Source organism: Loxodonta africana, unplaced genomic scaffold (assembly GCF_030014295.1).
Source record: "Loxodonta africana isolate mLoxAfr1 unplaced genomic scaffold, mLoxAfr1.hap2 scaffold_197, whole genome shotgun sequence".
NCBI lineage: Eukaryota > Metazoa > Chordata > Mammalia > Proboscidea > Elephantidae > Loxodonta > Loxodonta africana.
Genome location: NW_026974938.1, coordinates 291,195 through 310,445, shown reverse-complemented (window position 1 = coordinate 310,445; position 19,251 = coordinate 291,195). Strand labels below are relative to the sequence as shown.

The following is a 19,251-nucleotide window of genomic DNA, read 5'->3' as shown; positions in this document are numbered from 1 at the left end:
TCGAATAGGTATGGTGAAAGGATACAATGGAGACGCATACCTTTCTTGACTTTAAACCATGCAGTATTCCTTGTTCTATTTAGATGACTGCCTCTTTTTCTATGTACAGGTTTCTCATGAGAACAATTAAGTGTCCTGGAAATCTCATTCTTTCCCATGTTATCCATAATTTGTTATGAGCTGGAGTAGGTCTCAGAAATAATGTGCCATTTCTTCCAGTTGGTTGTGCACGGCTGCCTACTTCCCTAGGTGGTAGCAGGTAAGGCCTGTCTCAGAAACACTCCCCTCCTCACTAAGCATGATTCTTCACACTGCTCCATCTTCTTTCCCGTGTGTGTCTCCTGCCCTCCTCAGTGGCCGGGGAAAATGATAGTAGTCCACTATGAGATTTATTCTTTTATTATACTTTATTTTATCATTTGTTTTTATAACATAGTTCCGTTAAAATCAAGGGTAATAAAAATGTTTGTGTGATGGAAGTGGATAATCCCACCCATTGTGTCCATCTAAAGTTTCATGAGAAAACTGTGCCCACAACAGAGGGCTCCCACTCCTCTGGCTCACTGTATTTTCTCCTTGTTTATTTGCTCTTCCCTCTTTCCTGATGCATGCATGGGACCACTGAGCTTCAGGACTCCACAATTCTCCTTTTCATACCAGTGTTACTGTAATCTTGGGTTCCTGGGCTGCCTTGCCACAGATTTACTCATTCTGTTTCTGTTAATTATTTCATTACTTAAAAATCTCTCATGAATTTTTCCAGAAGTACATTCTATTCCTCAAAAACTTGGAAGCAATGGGAAAGTATGCAATAAATAACAAGAAAACATACGTAATGCATAGAATAAATTATTAACGTTCCGATATGTCTGTTATCTTACTTACATTGGCATGTATGTGTATTAGAGTCTCTGGTTGATGCAAATGGTTAATATCTTGAGCTGCTGACAGAAAGTTGGAGTTCAGGTCCACCCAGAATTGCTGTGAAAGAGAGGTCTGGCAGCCTACTTCCGAAAACCCAAACACTGAAACCCCTATGGAGTACAGTTCTACTCTGGCACCCTGGTGTCATCATGAATCAGAACTGACTCAGTGGCAACTGGTTTTATGTGTGTATTAGCACACACATTTATGTATATTAACACAGATATTATATCCTGATATTTTCGTTCATCATTAGTCTTTTCTCATGATAAATTTTTTTTGTTTTTTTTTAATGAGGGCATTAAATTACTTTATAATATTCTGTGTGCATGTAGTATATGTTTTTTAACGATTTGACTATAGTTGCAATAATAAATGTGCATGTTTCTAGTAATCTTCAACCTATACTTACATCTTTTTAACATACATCTCTGCCATTAAATCTCTTTGTTTAATTATTGTTTAACACTCTTTACGCCTAAGAGATGGTCTCAGAAGCAGCCCTGATCAGTTTTTCTCCCTCTTACTCATGAAGCCCCTTAATGTATCCCAAGGTATCAACTACGAAGGATTTTACGTACTTATCGTTTGTTTATTTTTCTTTCAGTCAGTATATTCCATGGGCCAGAAATAGTCTATGTTATGCAGATACAGTGGTGAAAGGTACACACTGTCCCTGTCCTCATGAAGGGGACAACCCAGTGCAGGTGGGAGGAGCACTGGGGAAATGCAGCTGAGAGCAAGGACAGACAACCCTCCAGGAACCACACTGGACTTCAGAGAGGCTTGTTGGCTGCTGTTCACCTGGCAGGCTTCTAGATACCCGAGTACCCTTGGGCTTGGTGCCTGCTCCTCTCTCTATTGACACCCTCCCTCTAGGATGCCTCAGTGAGTTCACTGCTGTCTATTTGTAGCTAAGGACCTGAGGTTTATACCTCCATCCATTCAAACTCCTCCTGGGTCCAGACTCATATATTGAAATGTCAGCCTAACTCTCTGTATTGACCTCTTTATGCATTATAATGATACATTCCTCATATGGCCATCATGAAAAGCAAACATGAAAGGAAAAGCACAGGAGTGCCTGGCACCAGTGTAGGTACTCAATGAACATTAGCTGTTGGTATTATCCTTGACATCCCCGTGTGGGGTGAAGTTTTATTACCTGACATCTCCATGTGAATATCTAACACCTACACCATGTTATCTAGGCTATGAAACAATTCTTTGTTCCAGCCACTATTCTTTTCTTATCCATGAATTTCTCAAGGCTTCGGTGATGGGATTGTGTGTTTTTCCACACAATGGATGTGATTAGGAATGGTTGGCCAGGTCCTACACAATAAATTGCTGCAGCGTTCCTTTGGGTGACCATTGAGACAAGTTTCAGCCAACGAATGTAGCAAAGAATTGGAACCACTCTGAGCTGTTCATGCGAGTACTCTCAATCCAGAATATCTGGTAAATCGACTGTTAGGGATTGAATTGTGTCCCTCCAAAATGTATGTGGAAATCCTAACCCCTGTACCTGTAAATCTGACCTTGTTAGGAAAGAGGGGGCCTGCTTTTATTATGTGAATGAGGTCATACCAATGTAGGGTGGGTCCTAAGCCTAACTCTTCTTAGTTATAAAAGGAGCAGAATACACACAGACACAAACAGGTGAAAAGGAAGACAGACAAAGAAGACAGATGCTTCTAGAAGGCCAGGAACACAAATGATTGCTGGCATCTACTAGAAGCTGAGGTAGACAAGGAAGGACCTCCCACTACAGCCATGCCCTGAATTCGAACGACTACCTGCTAAACTGTGAGAAAATAAATTTCTGTTCTTTAAAGCCATCCAGTTGTGTTATTTTTTGTTATGGAGGGACTAGGTAACTAACACACATACCCGTTCTTATAAGTTCAGCCCAGTGCAGAATAATTTTCTTCCCTCCTTGGTCTAGACCACCCGAACCTGCTCTTTCCCTATCAGTGTCCTTTGCTTTCACCTAAGAGCTATGACAGAGTCAGCTCGATGGTGATGCATTGAAATTTCAATTTATTTTTTATTTATGATTACTATTAATTCCAGTATTTTCTACAGTTTTCAATGGAGACAGTCCTATAATCTATGAATAGCAGTTATACTTTTTCTCTTTTTGTACTAGCTTACACTTCCAGTGTTCAATGTTTAATAAAAGTAATGATAGAAGCACCCTTATTTTATTGTTTATTAATTTTAAAGAGAATGTCCCACACGTCACCATGAACTATCGTGCTAGTTGTAGTTTTCCATGTTCGGGAACTCCTTTTCTGTTCCATATTTGCTCCTAGTCCTTATCTCTCCGTGTGATTGGATTTTATCAACCTGCTTTGCCCCCATCTCTTGAGGTGAGCATATGTCTTCTCTTCTTTCACCTATGCATGTGGTGAATGAAATTACTAAATCTTTAACGTTCACTCAAATTTGTATGCCTACAATAAAACGCCTTGATCATGGCATGTTACGTGGTTTATCCTTTGTTGGATTTCCTTTGCTGGCATCTTACATAGGGTTTTGCATCTCAGTTACTGAGTGTGCTTGTCCTCTAACTCTTCTTCTACCATCCTTCTCTAATTTGTTATCATTTTTAAACTAGCCTTAAGGATCAAGTTAGGGGAGTATCTCATGGTTTTCTAATCTCTGTTGACTATGTACAAGATTAAAATGACTGTTTCTTGCATGTTTGCTGGAACCTGACTGGAAACGATCTAGGTCTGCCGTTTTCTTTTTAGGGAGATCTTGAACTACTGACCCATTTTATTTAGTGGTTAAAGGCATCTTCTGGTGCTAATTTACTTAGAAAAAATTCTGATGCATGTTCTAGGTTGCTCGAATCTCATCTTCAAATATTGATTATCAGGGCTTGTAGCCTCATGGAAGGCAATTCATCAATCCCAGATTTCCCCAAAGTCAGGCTCTGCAACTCTTCCCGGTACCAAATTCCCTCATTTAAGACTTATTTGCAAAGAGACAACAGTATGCTATCTGCGCAGTTGTTTATCCACAACCTTCTTGAGTCCATAATGTGAGGATATAGTCTTCTAATGCTTTTTTTGTAATTGTTCTCTTTCTTATTTTTTTTTTTCCTTTTTTCACTGCCAATACCCCTGCCCCCCGCCAGTCTAGTAGTTTTAAAGTTGTGCGTTTCAGGTTCAAGTCTGTAATCCAACTGAGCTTCTGTGTGTGCTGCATGTGTGCATCAAAAGAACACGCTTCTAGAAGCAGAAAGCAGGCAGTGCGACTGTTGGGTGGTTGGCGGGGGAGGGGGAGGGGAGCTGCTGCTCAGAGAGGGCGCCCGAGGGAGGCAGGAGATGCCGGGCTGCCGGCCGCAAGCCTGCAGGCTCCAAGGAGGCGGAACCCGCGTGCGCCATGAGCCTTTTGAGACAGGCCCAAGCCCACCCAGCCGGGTGCTAACCTCGCATCCGCCAGGCTTGCAGGTTCCACCAGGACTAGGGGAAGCCTAAGGCCAAGGAGGGCAAGGTCTAGGGTCTGGACCTGAGAACTGGTTCTGCCACTTGTGATCGCAGCGCTTATGCTGGAAAGGAGGGCAGGAAGCATATCGCAACGTGTGTCCGGACGATGACCCAGAAGGGGGGAGTTGTGGTCACCCACGGACTCTGGGTCTGCATATGGAGGCCCCCAGGGTGCAATTCCAGGAGCAGAAGGCAAAGCCACAGAGGCCAAAGTGCACCTCGCCGATGCTTCCCAGGGGCATTTCCCCAAATATGGGGAGCAGTCCCTCCTCTGGGCTAGGGACTTTGTTTCCTCCATTGTCATCACTGACTGTGAGCAGACTCTAGTCTATGCAGACTAATGAGGAGTTATCAAAATGAGCTCCAAACTCCGGATTTGAGTTAAGGATCATAAATTAACACAGAGAAATACGACTTTAGCAATAAGTGACTGTTTGAAGCCCAAGTTGCCTTAAAACACGGAATTTCAGTCTTTCAGCTCCTCTGCTAATCTAGTGACTAAGAACAGGATCTCACTGGAGCTCAAAGATGTGGGGCACTGGGAATACTCTGGGTCTGTCTGCTCACGGCTGATTGCCTGATCCCAGTTTTATTATACAGCTTAAATACAGACCAGAAGAGGAGTTTGGGGCTTGACACCTGACATCTTAACACCAGTTCCTGTTTCTTGAGGAAGGAAGAGGTAAAATAAATCAGCATTTACTGTGTCCTTCTCCATCCCCGGAAGTCTTCATGAAGACCCTCTCAGGTAAGGATTGACAGGGAGTGGCTTGGTTTACTATTCGACTTTGTCCTTCAGTCACTTTGTTTATGTCCTGCATGTAAACTATTATGCATTGACAGAAGCATTCTAATTCTTATGCAGAATGACTAGACCTGCTGCAGAATGACTATATTGTGCCTCCCTTGGGCACCCCTGTCTGCGCAGCACCCCCCACCCCCAACTGCCCAACCGCCTCTCTCCTGGCATTCTGCTTCTAGAAGCATGTTCTTTTGATGCAGAGATGCAGCACACACAGAATCCCAGCTGGATTACAGACTTGAACCTGAAGACCTTATGCAGAATGACTATTTATGAACCCCTAAGCTTAGTACTAAAGCAGGTACTTACTCCTCAGAGAAGGCCCTGGGGGAGGTTGACACCTGCATTCCCCAGCGCTCCTGCTGCTCTAGAAGTGCCTGAAATGCCTCTCTGGGAAAGGCCTTCAGATTAGGCTCATGGCCCACGTGGGAATTCAGGCCTATTTTTCTGTTAGAACATCTCATTTCGCTCTGAAAATTTTATTATCCAGTTTATTCACCAGACATGAGTACAGACATCTCATATTTTCAAAATAATCCCATTCTCTAATACTAATTTGCCACCAAGAGTATATTCCAAAGTGTTTCCAATAGGCTAGCAAGTCTTTCCAAAGAGGGGAGTCCTGCACCATGTTGTGCAGTGACAGCAGGGTTGGCATAATATGTTTACCCAGATACCTACCACTTTTTAAAAATTTTTTATTGTGCTTTATTTGAAACTTTACAGAGCAAATTACTTTCTTGTTCAGCCATTTATACACAATTGTTTTGTGACATTGGTGGCAATATTCATGATGTGTCAATATTCTCTTCTATGCTCCGGTTCCCCGTTTCCATCCGCCATGATTCCTGTTCCGTCCTGCCCTCTTTTCTGTGCTTTTGGGCAGGTTTTGTACTTTTGGTCTCATACACACAATTGAACTAAGAAACACTTTCTTCACGTGTGTTATTGTTTGTTTTATAGACCTGTCTAATCTTTGGCTGATCGGCAAACTTCAGAAGGTACTTTCGACTTTGTTGCTTTCCATAACTCCTGAAATTCCAAGTCTACCACCTGAAGAACTTCCTTAGTGTTTCATTTAGAACAAGTCTGGTGGCGATGAATTCTCTTAAGCGTCCTTCACCTGAGAATGTCAATATTTTTCCTTTACTCATGAAAGAAGTAACAGCCTATAGAACACTGGGTTAATGTTTCTTTTCTTTCAGTGTTGAAAAAATGTTGTTTTCACAGCCTTTTGGCCTCCATGGCTACAGATGATGAATACAGAGTCATTCCAATTGTTTCTCCTGTGTGAAATGAGTTGTTTTCTCTCTAGCTTCTTTGAAGATATTTTCTTGGTCCTTGTTATTCCACAATTGACAGTGAGGCATTTGGGCGTAAAATTATGTGAGTTTAACTTGCTGGAGTTTGCATAGCTTCTTGAATCTGTAAGTTTATGTCTTTCAACAAATTGGGAAAGTGTTCAGCCAGTATTTCTTCAGATACTTTTTTCTACACCACATATTTTCTCTACACCTTATGGAATTCCAATAAATAAATGTTAGATATTTTTGGATTTTTTTGAGGCTCTGTTCATTTTTTTTTCAATATTTGTCCTCTGTTTTCAGATTGGATATTTTCAATTGAACTATTTTCATCTCATTGATCCTTTTGTCTGTCAACAGCATTCCGCTGATCAAGTGAATTTTTTATCTCTATTTTTCCTGTCTAAAATTTTCATTTGTGAATGGTTTCTATGTATTTTTCTATTTTTCTAAGGTGTGCCTCTTACTTCTTTGAGCGTGGTTAAAGTAGCTTTTTAAAGTTTTTGTCTATGATTCCAAGACTGTGTCTTACTTCAATCTTACAGAAAATGTCGATGTTGTTTGTTTTAGGAATCACTTGACCCAGTTATGTTCAGGCTGCAGGTTCTTTCCCAACTTCTGGATGCTGTGGCTCAGATGTCAGTTCAGATTTTGAAGACTTTGCAATGATATTTGGATGTAATCTATGGGAGTGTCACTCAGTCTGGGACCTTGTTGGTGTTCTAACCCATAATGCAGTTCTCAAAGGATTGATCTACTTCTTGGGGTCAGAGCAAAGCATATGCAACTATGGGAGTGGAGGGGGGTATGAAAAACAACTTTATGGTATCCCTCTCTTGAGCCGCCTGGTCTCTGTCTCTCTGAGGCTCTCTGATGTCTGAGCAGCTACCTTCCTGGTCCACTGGCAAGAATGTTGGGGCTTTAATCTCTTCATTCTGCCGTGCAATTAAGTGACTGGGTCTGCCTATGAGGCCAAATAACGGTAAGATGGAGAAAATGTAACAGAGATTCCTCTATATTATTTGGTCCTTATATACTTAGGTCAGAGAGAAGGCACACTGTTTCTGGTGATACTTCCAAACAGGTATGGAGAAAAAGGCATTAACAGGTCGATAGCTGCATACTAGGTGTTACGGATTAAACTCTGTCTTCCCAAAATGTATATATCAGCTTGAATAGGCCATGCTTCCCAGTATTGTGCGATTATCCACCATTTTGTCAGCTGGTGTGATTTTCCAATGTATTGTAAATCCTACCTCTATGATGTTAATGAGCGAAGATTTGAAGCAGTTATGTTAAGGAGGCAGGGCTCAATCTACAAGATTAAGTTGTGTTTTAAGTCAGTCTCTTTTGAGATATAAAAGAGAAAAGAGCAGAGAGACAGGGGGACCTCAGTACCACCAAGAAAGAAGTGTCAGGAGCAGTGCATACTTTGGACCTAGGGTCCCTGTGCTGAGAACCTTCTTGTCCAGGGGAAGATTGGTGACAACGACCTTCCCCTAGGAGTGACAGAGAGAAAAAGCCTTCCCCTGGAATTGGCACCCTGAATTTGGACTTATAGAGCCTCCTGGACTGTGAGGGAATAATTTTCTTTGTTAAAGTCATCCATTTGTGGTATTTCTGTTACAGGAGCACTAGATATCTAAGACACTAGGTACCAGGAGATGTCCATTTCCCAGCTCTTTCACTCCCAGGGCCACTATGACTAAGTAGCCATTGCCATAAATCCATGTGAGCAGACTATTCTGATTACTGCTTTGACTCTACTGTCTGTTATGGTAACCACACACACCTTGTCTTTGTTGATTGAGTGCCACCACTTGGCTGCTACCACCACGGGGTCCAGTCAACTGCATTGTAGTTAGGTGTCTTAATTCAGTTAGGGCAGTTCTCACTGTGGACTCTTACTTACATAAAATAGCAACCACAGAAGTCTTCAATAATGCTGGGGCTTGCTTCCCAAATTTGTACCTCACCGCTATGGTACAAAGAGAGCCCTCTGGGCACTCCGTGTGTGGATCTGTGGGTCCAGCCTAATAAATCCATTCTAACCTGCCAGTTTCCCTCAGCCTTTGGTTACCTTCTCCTACAGTATACAATGGCAGATCTGCCATTTCCACTTGATTTATTGTAGGCCACCACTTAATCCATGCTTCAGTAAACCAACCAAATAAACTATGAGATCCTTTTCTAACCTCTGAAGCTGAAACACTGAATGAAGAATCTATGCTTCCTGGGTCTATATCAATAAACTCAGACTAATCCACCTTTATGTCGCTTGCACCATTATCCCACACCCATAATAGCCATTCCCACACATATTCACCAGGTTTCTGTATGTATGTATGTATGTATTAGAAAAATCAAGCAGTTCTTTTGGAGTTTAGCATACTTTCTCCTGGGTCACACTTCATAGTTCACCTTTTGGGGCTTGTTGGGACTGAAGTCTAGGTATAGGTCTAGAAGCAAAAATGGGCAGTGGCAGTGGGATGTTCAGCCATGTCTTATAAGACATCTGCCTAAGGTGATGCCCCAGGCAATGCCCCAGATACCACCCCAGGAGATAATTCAAACAAGACACTTCAGGCACAGCTGAGGGTAATCTCATTAGATGGAGGTGGAAGGGATAATTGTTTTACTGGGAAGGGTGCCTTAGCAGGCAAAGTTAGAGAATCTCTTCAGATGGGAGTAAGAGGTCTGGTTCTGTTAGGAAGAGTGATTCAACAGAAATTGGAGGTTCATTGTCCCCCACTTCCTGACTGTCTGCCCATATGTCCTCATCCCGAGTTTCAGGATCCCATTTCTTCCCAATCAGTACCCTCACTCTAACTTCAGACACCATTTGAGGCTGGATATTCAATTGGCGCTTTAATTCAGTCACTCTTATGATAAGAATCTGAGTTTATTTTTGGCAGCATTAGCCTTGTTACTATAAGAAATATGGTTTTCTTTCTGGGCACAAGTGGCAGCTTTCAGATCTTGTATGTGGTGCTTCAGCTTTGAGCCCATTTCTTTCATTCACCAGTGTGACTAGCAAAAGCAGGACTAACCAAGCAGCTTCCTTATTATTCTTATTCTGACAAAATTATAGAAAAGTATCAAATATGTAATCAGGCAGAGCCTTGTCTCTCACAAATATTTGATCCAGTGGTAGTAGTATTTTGCGTATTTCTATTGTCACCTCCCACCATGGATTAGCAATAGCCTGTTTACTACTGGAGACAGTCATCAGTGCCTTTAAGACTAGCCAGACTTGAGAATCAATTCAGAAAACTCATCCTTAAGATTTGGTTCCTCTAGAACCACAGTAGGTACCAAATGTCTTAGCCTGGGATCTCTAGAGATGCAAAACTAGTGAAGAGAATATATATATATATATGGAAACCCTAGTCGCATAATGGTTAATAGCTATAGCTGCTAACCAAAAGGTTAGCAGTTCGAATCCACCAGGCGCTCCTTGGGAACTCTGTGGGGCAGTTCTACTTTGTCCTGTAGGGTCACTATGAGTTGGAAACGACTCGATGGCAATGGGTATATATATATACACACACACACATACACACATACATATATATATGCATACATATGTTAGTTGTGGATGTTAGATGCCATCGATCCTGTGTAAAACAGAATGAAACACCGCCTGATCCTGAACCATCCTCACAATCATTGCTATGTTTGAGCCCATTCTTGCAGCCAGTGTGTCAGTTCATGTTGTTGAGCGCCTTCCTCTTTTTTTCTGACCCTCAGCTTTTCCAAGCATGATGAGCCTCTCCTGGGACAGGTCCCTCCTGAAAATATGTCCAAGGCACGTGAAACGAAGTCTCGCCATCCTTGCTTCTAAGGTGCATTCTTGGTGTACTTCTTCCAAGATGGTTTTGTTTATTCTTCTGGCAGTCCATGGTACATTCAGTATTCTTTGCCAACACCATATTTTAAATGAATCAGTTCTTCGGTTTTCCGTATTCATTGTCTAACTTGCTCAAGCATGTGAGGTGATAGAAAATATCATGGCTTTGCTCAGGCACACCTTAGTCCTCAAAGTGACATCTTTCTTTCTCAACACTTTAAGGAGGTCTTTTGCAACAGATTTGCCCAATGCAATACATTGTTTGAATTCTTGACTGCTGCTTCTGTGGGCATTGATTATGGATTCAAGTTAAATGAAATGCTTGATGACTTCAGTATTTTCTCTGTTTATCATGGTGTTGCTTACTGGTCCAGTTGTGAGAATTTTTGTTTTTTTTATGTTGAGGTGTAATCCATACTGAAGGCTGTAGTGGTTGCTCTTCATCAGTAACTGCTTCAAGTCCTCTTTACTTTCAGCAAGCAAGGTCGTATCAGCTGCATATCATAGGTTGTTAGTGAATCTTTCTCCAAAACTGATGCCATGTTCTTGTTCTTCGAAACCAGCTTCTCAGAATGTTTGCTCAGCATACAGATTGAGTAAGTATGGTGAAAGGATACCACCATGACACATAACTTTCTGATTTTAAACCACACAGTATCCCCTTGCCCTACTCAAATGACTGCCTCTTGGTCTACGTAGATATTCCGCATGAATACAGTTAAGTGTTCTGGAATTCCCATTCTTTGCTAAGCTATCCATAATTTGTCATGAGCCACACAGTTGAGTGTCCTTGTATAGGAAACAAAAACAGGTAAACATCTTACTGATATACTCTACTTTCAGCCAAGATCCATCAGACATCAGAAATGATATCCCACATTCCATGTCTTCCTCTGAATCCAGCTTGAATTTTTGGTAGTTGCCTGTCTGTGTACTGCTGCAACTGTTTTTAAATTATATTCAGCAAAATTTTTCTTGCGTGGGATGTTAATGACATTACATTGCTCGATAATTTCCACATTGCGTTGGACCACCTCTCTTTGAAATGGGTACACATATAGATCTCTTTCAGTCATTTGGTCAGGTGGCTGTCTTCCAAATATATTGGAATAGTCAAGTGAGTGCCTCCAGCACTGCGTCCCTGTGTTGAAACATCTCATTTGGTACTCCATCAGTTCCTGGAGCCGTGTTTTTTGCCAATGCCTTCAGTGCAGCTTGGAGTTCTTCCTTCAGTACCATCAGCTCTTGATCCAATGCTACCTCCTGAAATGGTTGAATGTCGACCAATTCTTTTTGGTGTATTGAGTCTGTGTATTCCTTCCGTCTTCTTTTGATGTTTCCTGTGTTGTTCGATATTTTGCCCATAGAATCCTTCCTTCAGTATTGCACCTAGAGGCTTGAATATTTCCTTCAGTTCTTTCAGCTTGAGAAATGCCAGGTGTTTTCTTCCCTTTTGGTTTTCTAACTCCAGATCTGTTCACATTATTATTATCATACTTTGTCTTCTCCAGCTTCCCTTTCAGGTATTCTGTTGAGCTCTTTTACTTTATTTTTCCTTCCATTCTCTTTAGGTACTGTACATTCAAGAGCAAGATTCAGAGTCTCTTGTGACATCCTCTTTGGTCTTTGCTTTCTTTCCTGTCTTTCTAATGACTTTTTGTTTTTTTCATATATGATGTCCTTGTTATCATCCCACAACTAATCTGGTCTTCGATCATTAGTGTGCAGTGCATCAAATCTATTCTTGAGATGGTCTCTAAATTCAGGTTTGATATACTCAAGGGCATACTTTGACTCATGGACTTGTTTTAATTTTCTTCAGCTTCTACTTGAACGTGAATATGAGCAACTGATCATCTGTTCTGCAGTCAGCCCCTGGCCTGATTCTGACTCATGGTATTGACCTTCTCCATCATCACCTTCCACAAATTTGATTCCTATCTATTCTGCCTGGAATGGTTCACGAGTATAGTCACCATTTATGTTCCTGACGAAAGGTATGTGCAATGAATAAGTCATTGGTCTTGCCAAATTCTATCAGGTAAGCTTCATTGTCATTTCTATCATCAATACCTTATTTTCCAACTGCTGATTTGTCTGCTTTGTTTTCAACTTCGCATTCTAATTACGTAATTATCAGTACATCTTGATTGATGAATGCATCACGTTTGATCAGTTTCAAACTGCGGAACTTGGTAAAAACCTTCAACTTCTTCATCTTTCACATTCATAATGTGTGTGTAAATTTGAATAATAGTCTTATTAACTGGTCTTCCTGGTAGGCCTGTGAATATTATCCTATTGTTCGTAGTGTTCTACTTCAGAAAAGATCTTGAAATGTTCTTTTTATCGATGAATATGATGCCGTTCTCTTCAGTATCTCAATCCTGGCATAGTAGAACATATCATTGTCTAGTTTAAAAGGTCCAAAACCAAGTTATTTCAGCTCACTAATGCCTTGGATTACTGACCTTTATGCATTCCATTTCATTTTTGATGACTTCCAATTTCCCTAGATTCATACTTCCTTCATTCCACGTTCTGATTATTAAAGGATATTTGCATCAGTTTCTTCTCATTATGAGTTGTGCCCCATCAGGAAACGTCATTAAAGTGGGATCTACTTTGAGGAGGTAGCTCTTCCCCACTTGTATTTTGAGTGCCTTCCAACCTAAGGGGTTATCCTCTGTCATTCCATCAGACAGTGTTCCAGTACTATTTGTAAGATTTCACTGGCCAGTTGTTTTTAGAAATAGGTCACTAGGTCCTTTTTCCTAGTCTGTCTAAATCCAGAGCTCCACTCAAACCAGTCTACCATCAGTGAACCTGGTGGTATTTGAAATACCGGTGGCATAGCTTCTAACATCACAGCAACATGCAAGCCACCACACTACAACAAACTGACAGAAGAGTGGTGGGAGTTAAAAATGAGAAGAACCAAAAAGAGTGCTTCTTCCATGTCTGCTGATTTAGAGGATCCATGAAAAATTGTCAAGTGAAGAGTGATTCAGAGAAAAACATGGGTAGAATGTGACCTAATTTCCATAAAAACAAACAAATGAATGTACTTACACGTGTCCCGGCAAAAAGAAGTGTGTAAAAGGGTACATATGTATCTTTGGACACTGGACACTTTGGGGGAGCAGGTACAATATACTTATGTGGGGATGGCTCTTATTATCACTTCTGTATACAAATCTCTGTTGTTAAATGTGTTATAAGAATGTAAAACCTTTTAAAGTTTAATAACATCATACGTGTGTGTGTGTATTTGAAACATTTTTTTTTTACTATTTTATATATGTGTTTTTTAGTTATCTAGTGTGGCTATAGCAGAGATAGCACAAGTGGATGGCTTTAACAAACAGAAACTTATTCTCTCACAGTTTAAGAAGCAAGAAGTTTGAAGTCAGGGCGCCAGCTCTAAGAGAAAGCTTTCTCTCTTTGTGGCTCTGGGGGAAAGTCCTTGTCATCCATCTTCCCCTGGCCTAGGAAATTCTCAGCGCCTGGACGCTGGGTCAAAAGGACATGCTCCACTCCAGGCACTTCTTCCTTGGTGGTATGAGGTCCCTCTCATTTCTGCTCACTTTTCTCTTTGTATCTCAAAAGAGACTGACTCAAGACTCACCCTAATCCTGCAGATTGTGTCCTCCCTCATTAACCTAACTGCCTCTAATCCTGCCTCATTAACATCACAGAGGTTAGAATTTACAACACATAAGTAATCACATCAGATCACAAAATGCAGGACAACCACACAATACTGGGAATCATGGCCTGGCCAGGTTGACACACATTTTGGGGGACACTATTCAATCCATAACAATAGAGAAAACACTGTCTTCAATGCCAGATTCAGAGACTTTTATCCATCTATGAAGGGCAAACACAGAAATTGAACAAAATTCAGACCAGCGAATTATTGCTTGCTCTTGTAACTAATGACTTCTTCTGGTCTCTATGCCTCGAAATGGCCAAAAAGAATTCTGAGGATTAATTCAGTTATTGCTAAAACATCTACTGAATTTGCATGTCTACAGGTAAGGAAGAATGCTTGACACCGTGTGTGATTCATTAAGTAACACAGGGACCCTTAGACTATTGTTCTCCTTCTCTGATATGCCACTATCACCTTCTCCCCTTGTTGCTCTCCTGAAAAACCCACACTTGTATATTCTAGGCTTTTTTTCAGGATTGAATTTGCAGGAAGTTAAAGATATATCTTTGAAAGATAAAGAAGACTTTGGCCACATTGTCTTTAGACAGTCGAACTTCCCAGCCAACCTCTGTGCAGGATGGGAATTCACAATCCCTCCTACTCAGTACCTCTGAGCAGGACGGGATTTCTGTTTCATTATCAGGCGACTGTGGAATTCACCCCTCTTCAGAAAACTTACTTTCCTTTGCCTCAAACTGTCCCTCTCAGGATCTGTCACGGTCACTCTGAGAAATTCACATGGGCAGCCTGTATGGAAGTGCCCATCCTAGAGGCCCTGCCCTCCCTTCCTTGCTCCACAGGGCTTCCTCTGACACTTGGGGTCGCATCTCCCAGGGAGTACACACCTCTGGCACTTCCAGGGATTCCCAGGCCCTGGGATACTGTGGATGGGACTTGGAACTCAATCTGTTTCTTCCCATCCTCACCTTTGGTTATCTGTGTTCTGTCTTCACCAGATTTAGGAGGCCTTGTCTTCTCTTTGCTCGTTTCATCTCAGTCAGGCTTTTCTATTCCAACTCTCTGATCTCAGAACAGATCAGGTTAGACCACAGAAAAGAGAAAGACCAAGCAAACATCACTGATCTGTGCAGAAGCTGCTGAGAAGGGATTCGATTCTCATTGGTTTAGGGTTTTATGCCCACTGCTCACCGGCAGGCAGGTTCCCCCCAGAGTCTGGCTTCTGTCTGGTACCTTGTACTACAAAGAACTCAGTGACCAGACCACCTTCACAATCACACCTCCCTTAGAGCTATCTTTGCAGAGGCTCTTTGTCAGACTTCCATATCCCACTGAAATCCTATTTCTCTTTCCTTACAAACATTATGCTCATTCTCAGGGCCCTGAGACCTCATCTGCAGATGAGTCTTGTCCTCTTCTCTCCTTGGCGGGGGAAGCTTTTGAGTGGACCTCATGTCTTCGGACAGCTATCCTGGGGCTTCTTCCACCCTGGTGCCGTAGGGCTGCATCTCTCTTTGTACTAGAAGGGGTGTGGAAGGGGCACAAGGCTAAAAGAGGATGGATTTTCCAGGTGAGGTGGGTTTAAGAAGCTTGAATGAACTTCTTCCCTGAAGAGTGCATATTTTGCAGTCCAGACATCCTGCTTCTCTCAGTCTAAGGGTCCTAGCACGTCTTCAGGTGCTTTCTCCTTTGACCCTGAGGCCATGCCTGCACCCTCTGCAGCCAGGTCTCCCACATGTGTAGCAGCACCAGTAGGTGTGGTAGCCTGTTCAGCCCCTGTCTCCTCCTCCAGATGCTCCTGGAGGTGCCTGGCTCTTCTTGCCAGGACTCCAGGATGCTGACCAGGGACTCAGTGTTGGTTAAAGGATGTCGGCCAGTGACCACGTGTCCTCATTTCCTTTGAAGGCTTAGGCTAGTTGCCTGGGCAGAAGACAGCCAAGGTCAGTCTGAGCCTAGACACCTAGTGACCGACCTGTGACACTGCAGCGAGTGATAGATGTTAATTTCCATACTCAGGTATCCGCAGGTGGTGGATTCAGAGTGGTCGGAGGAGAAGTGTAACTAGAGATAACACACTCATGAGGGCACGGGCCAAAGGTCAGGGAAAATAGCTGAGGTCGTGGAGCTCTAGCGGAGCCAGTCTAGGGCACAGGCCTCCCTCCTGTATGTGGCAAAGAGGCGATCCATGTGCCGCCTTCTGCAGACTCTGGACTGCTGGGGCCCTGGTTGTCCAGAATTCGGCCTTGTCTTTGGAGAAGTGACGCGCATGCAGTGTGCCACCGGGGGCTGTGGCCCAGCAGAAGCAAAATCTTGACAATGGGGGCTTCAGTTGACTTTGCCTGTGCTCTCCTTTGGCTGAGTGACATCGTGTGTTTCCTAGCAGGTGAAGGCATTCGTGGAGAGAGGCGATTTCCATGCGTGCAGGAAAGTGTGTGCTGAGATGATGAGTCGCTGGAGACCGGGGTGGACTCTTCAGACCCAGGATAGGCCTCTGGCAGGTATGTGTCAATGTTTTCTGCCCATGGCACTCACCCGGGTATTTGCATAGAATGTCGTCAGCGGAATTAGTAGTCTCCGGAGAGGCTGCCACATGTCAACAAGCTTCACCTGGCCAGAGTACACCCGTGATGTAGCTCCCCAATCAGTCACCTTCCCCCTTTGCTCTTTCGTCTCTAGGCACTCTATCAGGCACTCCAAGCTGTGAAGTGACTCAGGGAGAGAAGGAAGAGATTTCAGAGAATGAACACATACAGAGAGAGAGGCAAGAGATGCTGAGTGAGGATGTCTTGCGTACTGATATCCTGAGGAAAGTGGGAAAATTGGACCCTGGCCTGCTCTGCCAATGCCCTGAAGCAGTCCGCACCAGGGGCTCCCTTGTGCCTGCGTAGCCTTTCCCAGGGTGTGCTCAAATCCTGTGGCCACTAGGTGTCCTAGGTCACAATGGAGGACCCTGTGTCATCTGCCTGGTGGACTGGATCTCTGCCATTGGCTGAGTCTTGTCACCAGGCCCATCATAAGCTCTGCCCACTCTTCCGGTGGGGAGACTCTCTCCATGGTGATGGCAAAGAAACCTTAGTCCCGCCCACCTGGCCTTGACTTCACCTACCTGGCCTGCTGACCCTCACTCAGACCTCTGTGTCGATCAAAATGAATGTTCACCAGTTGCCCGGTGTCAGCATCTGGTATAAAGGATTCGGGACCTTGCCTGAGGCAGAAGGCAGCCTAGGTCTGCGGGTACCTGGAAGTCTAGTGACTTGTGACGCTGCTGCCAGTGAGAAATGGTGACTCCCATACTCACATATCCCCTGGTGGCAGAATGATAGTGATGGGTGGAGAAACATGGTTCCGGAGCACACGTTCAGTCGGGCACCGGCCAAATGCCACGGCCAGGAGTGGACGTTGTGGAGCTGCATGGCGAGCCAGTGAAGGGCCCAAGGATTTCTCCAATGAGGCAAAATGCAGATCAAGCCAAGGAACATAAAGATAAAGCAGCTGAAGAAATTAAAAAGGTTACTCAAGAACATAGTTAAAAATTTAATAAGCTGCAAGAAACCATAGAGAGACTGCAATCAGAGATTCAGAAGATTAACAATAAAATTACAGAGTTAGAAAACTCAATAGAAAGTAAGAAGAGCACAACTGAGGAATTGGAAGGCAGAATTACTGAGATTGAAGGTGAAACTCTTGGGACTAATATATTTGAAGAGAAAGCAGATAAAAGAAATTTAAATGAAGAAATCCAAAGAATCATATGGGACTTTATCAAGAGAAATAACTATGAGTGATTTCAGTACCAGAACAGGGAGGGCTAACAGAAAATACAAAGGGAACTGTTGAAGATTTGTTGGCAGAAAACTTCCATGATATCATGAAAGATGCTCATCGAATTCCACATAAGGTAGATCTCAAAAGAAAGTGACCGAGACACATAATAATCAAACTTGCCAAAATCAAATATAAAGAGAATTTTAAGAGAGGCTAGGGATAAAGGAAGTCACCAACAAAGGAGAGTAAATAATAAAAAACTTGGACTACTCAGCAGAAATCATGCAGGCAAGAAGGCAAAGGGATGACTTACACAAAATATTGAAGGAAAAAAATTGCCAGCCAGGAATCAAACCATAACCCTGGCCCTCTGGCCTTCTGGCCCTCTGGCCTTAGCCCTCTAACTCTAGCCCCTAAGCCCTGAGCCCCAAAGCCCCTAAGACCCTAAGCCCTTAGGTCCTAACCCCCAAGGCCCTAAACCCTAACCCTAACCCAAACCCTAACCCCTATAGCCTAAACTCTACAACCTAAACACCTACACCCCAAAACACTACACATCAAAACCCTACACACTAAACCCTATACTCTAAGCCTCAAACCCTAAACCCAAACCTCAAATTCCAAACCCTAAACCTAACCGTAAACCCTAAACCCTAACACCTAACCCTAACCCCTAACCACCCTAACCCTAATGACCCTAACCCTAACCCTCGAACCCTAACCCTCTAACGCTAACATGAAACCCTAATCCGAAACCCTAACCCTCTAACTCTAACCTCTAACCCTCTAACCCTAGCCCTAATCCTAACCCCAACCTCCAAACCTAACCCCAAACCCTAAACCTCAAATCCCTAGCCCTAAACCTAAGAATGAGCCTAAGCCTAACCCTATCACTTAACTCTAAACCCTAAACCATAACACTTAAAACCCTAACACGCAAAACCCTAACACCCTTAGCCCTAACACATTTAACCCTAACACCCTAAACGCCACAACCCTAAACACTAACACCCTTAACCCCAACCCCTAACCCCTAAACCCTAAACTTAAACACTAAACCGTCTAACCCTCTAACCCTAATACCCTAAACCCTAACCCCAGCCCCCAGCCTTAACGCTCACTCTAAGCCTTAAACCTTAAGCCCTAAACCCTAGGCTCTAAGCCCTAAGCCCTAAACTCTAAATCCTAAAACCCTAAACTCTAAGCCCTAAGCCTAACCCTCTAATCCTAAACCCTAAAACCTTACCCCAAACCCATCCCAAACCCCTAAACCTGAACCCCTAAGCCCTAGCCCTAACCCCTAACCCTAATCCTCTAACCCTAACTCTCTAACCCTAACCACAACACCAACCCCAACCTCTGAACCCTGAAACCCTAACCCCCTAACCCCAAGCTTCTGAACCCTAAGCCTAAACCCTCTAACCCTAAAC

At 43.1% G+C, this 19,251-nt stretch overlaps 1 long non-coding RNA gene across 2 annotated transcripts in view; it reads left to right on the top strand.

The window, feature by feature from the left end:
* Positions 1–18,741, top strand: part of LOC135229313 (uncharacterized) — a 57,113-nt gene extending 38,372 nt beyond the window's left edge. The window contains exons 1-3 of one of the 2 annotated variants that reach the window (XR_010320098.1): positions 4,033–5,172; positions 12,203–12,377; positions 16,437–18,741. This is a non-coding gene — a long non-coding RNA (uncharacterized LOC135229313). The other variant, XR_010320099.1, reaches the window with a different exon arrangement.
* The last annotated feature ends 510 nt before the right edge of the window (positions 18,742–19,251 follow it).